Source organism: Euprymna scolopes, chromosome 11 (genome assembly GCF_053919585.1).
Source record: "Euprymna scolopes isolate OS-2025 chromosome 11, ASM5391958v1, whole genome shotgun sequence".
NCBI classification, from domain to species: domain Eukaryota; kingdom Metazoa; phylum Mollusca; class Cephalopoda; order Sepiida; family Sepiolidae; genus Euprymna; species Euprymna scolopes.
In genome coordinates, this window is record NC_136492.1 from 84219805 (window position 1) to 84227734 (window position 7930).

Here is a 7930-nt window from a genome sequence, read left to right on the forward strand (position 1 = left end):
CAGATCATATTCTAAACGTTTCATGCATATCACACAAACTTATAATATTTGATCAACATTTGACTAACAATTTTTTGCCAATTTCCTTCAACATTCTCATTACCATTACTACAGTTTACATTTTGTCGTTAAAATGAAGCTGTACATGTTTCCTATTACTTGGAAACCAGATTTGTAAAAATCCCATTTTTTTTTCACTCTGAGAATTTTCATTATATTTCTTTGACACACGATTTATTTTCAATGAACTTCAGCACATGATTGTTACTGCTTTTTCCCCTTTTGTCTTATATTTGTTTTTCTTCATGCCAAATATTTTATATATCAATTTCTTGCTAATTTCTTAAATTTTATTTCTTTAATTCTTAGTCCACCAATATAGTATAAGTTTCAATTGCATTGAACGCAATGTTTTAGATAGTAAACATCAGCATATTTCACTTTTCAAGCACTTTTTCATTTTATTTCAAATACTATGTTTTATTTCATTTTGTTGACACTCATTTACCCCTCTGGGGTGCTACAAGGAACATGTAGATTGATATACCAAACATGAATTGGTGCTTTATAACAATAGGTATCTATAATTTTGCTTAATTCTCTAACCTAAACTTATCATTAACTAACCGTAAATTATGTTTTAGTTTTGTGTATATATTTTATATTGTGAAGAATAAACAAAAATTCATTTCACCACCACATTTGCACTGTTAGCATACACAAATATCACTGGTTACAATCATTGGTAGCTGTTTTTTAAAAACACCAAATAACATTCACGCTTTCCATTGGTTTTTCATGATAACAATTTAATATTGATAAATTATAATAAACATGTCCATTACATTCTCTTTTTATCAATAAATATACTTGGTTGATAATTAAAGAACACAATGTTTATTGTAATAAAACTTGTGATCTATAACATCAAATTGTATAAATTAAAGTTTCCTTTCTCAATTGAAACAAACAACATATCCCACACTAAAAATGAGGATTTTACTATTGCCTTTTAGATCATTTTTTAACAATGTTTCTCTTCTTACTTTCAGCATCAGAAAATATAATTTTCTACACGTGTTTCATGCATACCACACAAACGTATATGTGACCAACATTTTACCTCTGATACATTTTTTTCCAATTTCCTTTCACCATTGTCATTATCATTAGTACAGTTTTCGTTTTGTCTTTAAAATGAAGTTGTACATGTTTCTTAATACTTCGAAACCAAATATATCAAAAAATAATTTTTTTCACTTACAAAATTTTCATGATATTTCTTTGACAATCATATTTGTTTTTAATTGAATTCAGCATATGATTCTTACTGCTTTATCACCTTTTATCTTATATTTCTTTTTCTTCATGCCAAATGTTGTAAATATCAAATTTTTGCTCATTTCTTAAATTGAATTAAAAAAATGGATTTTTTTATTCCACCAATATTGTATAAGGCTCAATTCCATTGAACACAGTGTTTTATATAGTAAACATCAGCATTTGTTTCTATTTTATTTCAAATACTGTTTCATTTCACTTTTTCGATAATCATTTACATCTTTGGGGTGCAACAGGGAACATGTAGAGTGATATATCAAACATGAATTGGAACTTTATAACAATAGGTATCTAGAATTTCCACATACCAGTGTGGATAGTTTTAAATATTTACAAACTTACAATTTACACACTATAAACAAATGTATATTTTTTTCTTTCCTTTGCTTATTTCTCGAACCTAAACTTATCATTAACTAAACCTAAACTTTGTTTACTGCATTTTGTGTATATATTTTATAATGGGTGAAATAAACAAAACTTAATTTGGCTAATATCATTTGTAGTGGCATGCACTATTGACATATATAAAATCACAGGTGACAATCCTTGATTCCAGTTTCGTATAAGCACAAAATATCTATCATTATTTCGATTTGTTGTTCATGATAAAAATTTAATATTGATACATTGTAATAAACATTTCAATTGCTTTTATCTTTTTATCAATACATATACTTGGTTGATAATTAGAGGACACAACTAACCCTATACTTTGCTTTACTTTGTTTTGTATATATATTTTGTATTGTGTGGAATTAACAAAGATTCATATGCAGGAATCTGTTGATACATTCCAAGAATCCCAATGCGACCAACAAACTTGAAAGACTACAATTTCTTTTTACTATGACCAATAAGAAAGCTCAAGGACTAAGTTGTTGGACTCATCCTGATCACCATTTTAAATTATTGTTAACAGTAAGTTTAACATTTTAAGTACAGAATAATATTTCTTTTGATATTTATAAATTACTATTTTCTGTGACAGATGTTACTTTTTCAATATTGATTGTACCCTCTTTTGTGTTTTTACATTTTGCATACAATAATATTAAGCACACCATACCAAGACCACTATTTCACCATCTAATAAACTGCCTACCAAGACCAATGTTTTCAAGTGACAATGGAGAGTATTCATGTTATGTTTCACACTTTTATGTTTTGAAATATTTTGCTGCTTAATATCAAATTCAGCAGATGAGTTCTTTCTTATGCATCAAACAATTACATTTTCTGATATTCATTCAAACTAATTATTGAAAATCAATTTCATATTTTCTTTACTAAAATATTACTATGCTTGATTTCATCAAGTGGTGCGAATCTGTTTTTTACACTAACAATGTGCACATTTTTTGAAGAATAAAGTTGTTTTTTTTTAAGGTGGTGAAGGTGATCCGGGGAGTGTTTTTTTTTTTTTTTTTTCCAAAAAAGGTACTTTTTACGAATGGGTATCCAAGAAACATTCAGTATTTTGTCAGAAATTAAGATTTTCATTGACGACTCTCAATACTATCAGAAATGACCAATCTACACAATACAAACTAACTGTTTTGTTGGCTTTTTATTCTAACTCCAAACTAACCCATAACTACATATTGCTTTTATTTTGCAAATTTGATTTCCTTTAGTTTATATTGTGTAGCTGAATCAGAAATTGATTTAACTTTTGTCATTTGTAATTAACATGCTTTCAGCGCAATTACTACAGTGTAATCACACATGATATACCAAAATAAAAACACTTCAGATAAAGTCTTCTTACATAGAATTCAGTTTCTTACATGACATCTGATGAAGTCAGTACAAACGTTACAAACTAATACTTGAAAAACAATTTGACATTTACTGTACTACAATATCATATTTGTATAGAAGTAGAAATCTGGATACCTATTCTGATACCTAATAAAAGAAAGGACACTCTTTGGGGCGGATTTTGATGATAACAAGTCACTAATAAGAAATTATAATAAACATTGAAATAATTTAAGAATTTTACCAAAATAAAATTGCATGGTAATCACCCAATTTCTGCCACAAAATTTTAATTGGCAAAACTCATAAACAGAAAATATATATTTTCTAATTTCATCTTTTTTTTTTACATAATCTGATTTGATGTTTTCCTAAATATTCAAATCACTATTTTTTTGCTGCTTAATATCAAATACAGCAAATGAGTTATTTTTTATGCATCATACAATTACATTTTCTCATTCATCCAAACTAATCACTGAACATCAATTTCATATTTTCTTCACTAAAATATTACTGTGCTTGATGTCATCAAGTAGAGCGGATCATTTTTTTTTCATTTGTTCACACATTTTTCCAATTTATATATATTTTGTCTAAGATTCCTAGCCTATGTCATTGCATACCAATCTGTTTATTAAAAGTTAAGGTTCACTGTAAACACATACGTTACACCAAAATAAAAACGCTTCAGATAATGTCTTGATATTCAATTAAGTTTCTCACATGACATCTTATGAAGTTAGTAGAAATGTTACAGACTTTTGAATCTCAAACACTTTCAATACTGTGCACTGATATTTTCTTTTTTGGAATATAAGCACATTCATGATTTTTTTTACAAACGCCAACAAATGTCACATTTTGTAGCAATGTACTGAAACAATTATAAAAATAGGTATCTAGGAAAAGGCCACTACATATGTTATAAATTCCAAATTTCCACAACCTGGCAAATACTGGTACACGCTAGCAAATTTAGATTTGTAATTACAGAATATGATTCTAATTTTTTCCTTTGCTCTTTATTCTAACACTACACTAAGTTTACTGTTTTATTTCGCTACAGTTGATATTGTGTAGAACAATAAGAAAATCATAGTGAACAATGCATTCAACAAAATTTCACACACATTTCTAGATACCTATATCTAATAAGTTCAAAAGAAAGGACACACTTAGGGAGGTATTTTGGTGGTCAAGTCACTAAATAGAGATTAGCTGGTTTCCCGGCATAGCCCAAGATGTAATAAAGATTGACTGAAATACATGTTCTAGCTGGTTTCTAGGCGTTGCCAGGGATGTAATATAGACACATTATGTTGTATATTACCTGTTCTCTTCTCCCTAAGGTAAAACAATTTCATATACATGCTGTAAATTACCTACGCTAGGGATAAAACATGAACAATACCAGTCCTAGGGTAGATAAAACAAATAATACATAGAGATGAAAGATTCCTCTCCCCTAAGAATAAAACATATATTCAATATCTGCTTTTGTTTTTTCATTGTTTATACGGTCCCGAGCAACGCCGGGTAGCCCTGCTAGTCTATATATATAAAAGGCAAAAATCGGTGTGTATGTATGTATGTATGTATGTATGTATGTTTGTTTGTAACGCTAAAACTTTTGAAAGACGGAACCAGAGTTGACAAATTTGGTATCATATTGCACCTTGATCACCCGGATGACAAATATCGAAATTTCACGTCAAACGGACCAGTAGAAAGGGGTCAACTGATCGTTTTTCTCCTAGGGGGGCCCCCCAAAAAAACTGTCATTTTAACGTTATTCAATACGTGTCACGTGACGTGACGTCAGCTCAAACTTTTGACAGACACAACCAAAGTTGACAAATTATGTATCATATTGAACCTTGATCACCCGCATGACAAATATCGAAATTCCACACCAAACGGACCATTAAAAGGGGGTGAACTGATCATTTCTCTCCTAGGGGGGCCCCCCCAAAAAACCTGTCATTTTAATGTTAATATTACATAATCCAAAAACGCTTAGTCATGTCACGTGACGTGACGTCAACATCCAGTAATGGCGAACAAATGTAAACAAACACTTTGTTTTACCGATACTTTTGTAATTTCTCTTCTGCTTTGTTCTAGAGATTATTAAACTCCATGACAATGTCTCCAACGTATTTAACTGGTTAAAAATAGTATTTATACAAGAGTTTTAACGAAAAATATCAGGAAAAAATGTACAGGAATAAAAAAAAATTCAGCTTTCAAAATATTCGTCGATAAAAAAACCGATCTTTATATTTACGCTAGCCATTTTGTATATTACCACGTGACCTGCTATCTCTTAAACTGGAGGGGGGGGATCCACTTGAATCCAACAAAACCAGTAATTTTTTTTTCTATTATATATACATCATTTTCTATAAAATTAAGTGTAGACTTTATAATTAAAACAAAAAATGTTATTCATACTAAAAACAAAAAACGCTTAGTCATGTCACGTGACGTGACGTCAACATCCACTAATGGCGAACAATTGTACCTATTTATTATGCCTCCCCACGGGACAGTTAGACACCAGGGTCGTTTTTTTAACGTGGAGAAAAGGTACAAAAATAAAAATTGTCTCAGTCGTGGAGGATTTCTCCTCCACCGAAAGAGAACAAGAAATAGAAGTGCAGCATCTGAAGAACAGATACTACACTTTGATCTTGACCAAAAGGCCAAGAATGCGAACAATTGTAAATAACAACTTTTTTCACAAAACCAACACCGTCTTTCTTTTTTTTCTCTCTCTTTCTCTCTCTCACCCACTTACTCTTCCCTCTCTCTCACCCTCTTTCTCTTGACGTCACACCACTGTTAAACTGTGGGGGGGGAACACATTCCCAGGCATTATCTCCTATAGATGCACATTTTATTAGAAATTCAGCTTTCAAAATATTAGACGATAATAAAAATATAAAACCAACACCCTCTTTCTCTTTTCTCTCTCTCTCACCAACTTACTCTTCTCTCTCTCTCACCCTCTTTCTCTTGACCTCCTACTACTGTTAGACTGTGTGTGTGTGGGGGGGGGGGAAGAGGCAGCTTGAAAACCAACAAAAACAGTGCACAGTTTCCCAAGCATTTGGGGTGGGAAGGGGGGGAAGAAGCCGAGCGCACAGTTTCGTGTGAGAGAGAGAGAACAATTCTCAACCTATATACTCAACAAATTTTTTATCTACAGATTTGAAAGTTTGTATATAGGGTATTCAGACATATGGAAATATATCTAGCATAATCTATCTATTATATCTATAAAAGTGAAAATGTGTGTGTGTGAGGTAGCCAGAGAGAGAGAGAGAGAGAGAGAGAGAGAGACAACAATTCTCAACCTATATACTCAACAAATTTTTTATCTACAGATTTGAAAGTTTGTATATAGGGTATTCAGACATATGGAAATATATCTAGCATAATCTATCTATTATATCTATAAAAGTGAAAATGTGTGTGTGTGTGAGGAAGCCAGAGAGAGAGAGAGAGAGAGAGAGAGAGAGAGAGAGAGACAACAATTCTCAACCTATATATTCAATACATTTTTTATCTACAGATTTGAAAATTTGTATATAGGGTATTCAGACATATGGAAATATATCTAGCATAATCTATCTATTATATCTATAAAAGTGAAAATGTGTGTGTGTGTGTGAGATAGCCAGAGAGAGAGAGAGAGAGAGACAACAATTCTCAACCTATATATTCAATACATTTTTTATCTACAGATTTGAAAATTTGTATATAGGGTATTCAGACATATGGAAATATATCTAGCATAATCTATCTATTATATCTATAAAAGTGAAAATGTGTGTGTGTGTGTGTGTATGCGTAAGAGAGAGAGAGAACAATTCTCAACCTATATACTCAACGTATTTTTATCTACGGATTTTAAACTTTGTATATAGGGTATTCAGACATATAGAAATATATCTAGCATAATCTATACATTATATCTATAAAAGTGAGAATGTGAGTGTGTGAGAGAGAGAGAACAATTCTCAACCTATATATTCAACAAATTTTTTACCTACAGATTTGAAAATTTGTATATTGGGTATTCAGACATATGGAAATATATCTAGCATAATCGATCTATTATATCTATAAAAGTCAGAATGTTTGCGTGTGGTTGTGTGTGTAAGGTTGCGAGAGAGAGAGAGAGAACAATTCTCAACCTATCTATTCAATAAATTTGTTATCTACAGATTTGACCATTTGTATATAGGGTATTCAGACATATGGAAATATATCCAGCATAATCTATCTATTATATCCATAAAAGTGAGAATGTGTGCGTGAGAGAGAGAGAGAGAGAGAGAGAGAGAGAGAGAGAGAGAGAGTAAGTACAATTCTCACCCTATATATTCAACAAATTTTTTATCTACCGATTATAAAATTTGTATATAGGGTATTCAGACATTTGGAAATATATCTAGCATAATCTATCTATTATATCTAGAAAAGTGAGAATGTGTGTGAAAGAGAGAGAGAGAAGAGAGAGAGAGAGAACAATTCTCAACCTATATATTCAACTAATTTTTATGTACAGATCTGAAAATTTGTATACAGGGTATTCAGACATATGGAAATATATCTAGCATAATCTATTATATCTATAAAAGGTAGAATGTGTGTGTGTGTTTGTGAGTGAGTGAGTGAGTGAGTGAGTGAGAGAGAGAGAGAGAGAGAACAATTCTCAACCTATATACTCAACAAATTTTGTATCTACAGATTTGATAATTTGTATATAGGGTATTCAGACATAAGGAAATATATCTAGCATAATCTATCTATT

At 30.8% G+C, this 7930-nt stretch overlaps 1 pseudogene; it reads right to left on the reverse strand.

The window, feature by feature from the left end:
• Positions 1-5692: 5692 nt before the first annotated feature.
• LOC145288422 (U2 spliceosomal RNA) lies at positions 5693-5826 on the reverse strand (annotated as a pseudogene).
• Between the last annotated feature and the right edge of the window lie 2104 nt (positions 5827-7930).